This window comes from Macaca fascicularis, chromosome 14 (genome assembly GCF_037993035.2).
Source record: "Macaca fascicularis isolate 582-1 chromosome 14, T2T-MFA8v1.1".
NCBI classification, from domain to species: Eukaryota; Metazoa; Chordata; class Mammalia; order Primates; family Cercopithecidae; genus Macaca; species Macaca fascicularis.
In genome coordinates this window covers 68,743,760-68,745,500 of record NC_088388.1, presented here as the reverse complement: position 1 = coordinate 68,745,500, position 1,741 = coordinate 68,743,760, and the positions used below count along the sequence as shown (strand labels likewise).

At 40.2% G+C, this 1,741-nt stretch overlaps 1 pseudogene; it reads left to right on the top strand.

The window, feature by feature from the left end:
- Positions 1-549: 549 nt before the first annotated feature.
- LOC102136631 (dolichyl-diphosphooligosaccharide--protein glycosyltransferase subunit TMEM258 pseudogene) lies at positions 550-782 on the top strand (annotated as a pseudogene).
- The last annotated feature ends 959 nt before the right edge of the window (positions 783-1,741 follow it).

Genomic DNA, 1,741 nt, shown 5'->3' with positions numbered 1-1,741 from the left:
TTCCCAGAAATAAGCCTAGTATCCACCAGAAAATGTATGCAAATCCTTGTAAACAAAAGTCAGAGAGAGCTTGTTGGTTCACTTCATTCCATATTGAGGTATCAGCACTGCAGATTTTGAAGATCTCAAACACACTCAGATAGACAGTGATAGTGGATCTCATGTCTCTGTTGGGGTATGGGGTGGATAAGGAAAAGTGTTCACTATTTTTACCAGCAGGGGAAACTACCCACATGAAAATGGTGCTGGATGCTTTGGACAAAAAGCCATTCAGAGCCATAAACAATGGGAAGATGATCAGGAATTTAGAGTATTTGTAGGTCAGATGATCAGTCTATGGCTTTGGAAAATTGTGAACATTACTTGTTGAGCCTTATAATAAGAATGTGATGATTAAATCAGGTCTGCTGGATACTGTGAATCAGAATAGATAACATCGCTAGATATAATTACCTAGTCAGAGAGCACAGATGAAATCAGGAAAGCAAAAGTTAAGAAATAACAGAAGTCTTCCGGTGGCAGAGTGGCGGCTTAGCCTACTGGAGCAAAATGGAGCTCAAGGCCATGAGCAGATACGACAGCCCAGTGAACCTGGCTGTCTTCCCCCATCTGATTCTAGTGCTTTTGACCATCGGCATGCTCTTCACCACCTGGTTCTTTGTTTACGAGGTCACCTCTACACTTGTGATATCTATGAAGAGTTCCTCATCTCCTTGATGGCCTCATTCTTCATGGGCTTTGGAGTCCTCTTCCTGCTGCTCTGGGTCAGCGTCTACATGTAAATGACCAAGAGTAACAACCAGCAGCTTCATTGAATCCCTGCTTTTGTAAATTACTCTTTTTTCTATTGCTGGAAGTGTCCCGCCTGTTGCTCATAATAAAGGCAGATGTATGGCATAAAATAAATAAATAAATAATAGAAGTTAGGCAGGGATTGGGGCATGAAGGTTGAAAACAAGAAGGAAAAGGAGCCCAAGGAAACGTAAATGTTGTAAAATGTGCTAAGTGGCATTAGCACATGTCTGGGTGGCATTCCTCCATGAGAAAAAGCTTCAGGGATGAAAGAGACCCTGAGTGTCTTGAAAACTCAAAGTTTTATGAACAGAATGATTAGTTTGGAGAAATCATTTTTCATCAATACAGTATCTCAAGTGTTTCCCAGCAATGAAGCCAACCCCCCCCCCCCCACACACACACACACACACACTGGTAAGTGGACAGATATCGTTTTTCAAGTCATGAAGCAGCAGTCTCGGAATTATGGAATTTTTTTTTTTCTTCAAGCTATGGTATTGAGTACATGATCCTAATCACCAATTAATTGTTGCTTTAAGCCCTTAACCTCTTGACACACACACACACACACACATATACTCTCTCTCTCACACACACACAATCATAAACACACATCACCACCACCCAGCTCCATGAGTTACTCTCACTATTTTTATTAAACCAAGCACAGATATCAAGTTTTTGAGTGTGAATGCAGAAAGAAGATATATTGAGGTAGATTTTTCTCATAGATACTGCTAAGATTATACTGTCTGGAATCTTATGAGACACAGAAAAAGAACAACTCTGCCATATGGCCATTTGCTTGTGTTTGGACTTGTGAAGGTCTTTCCATCATTCTAAGTCTGTTATTGGAACGCGGGAAAGTAGCATTTTTGTGAGGATTCTATTAAAAATTAGGGACCATATGCAATACATCCAGACTATATTTATTGTACAATAGAAA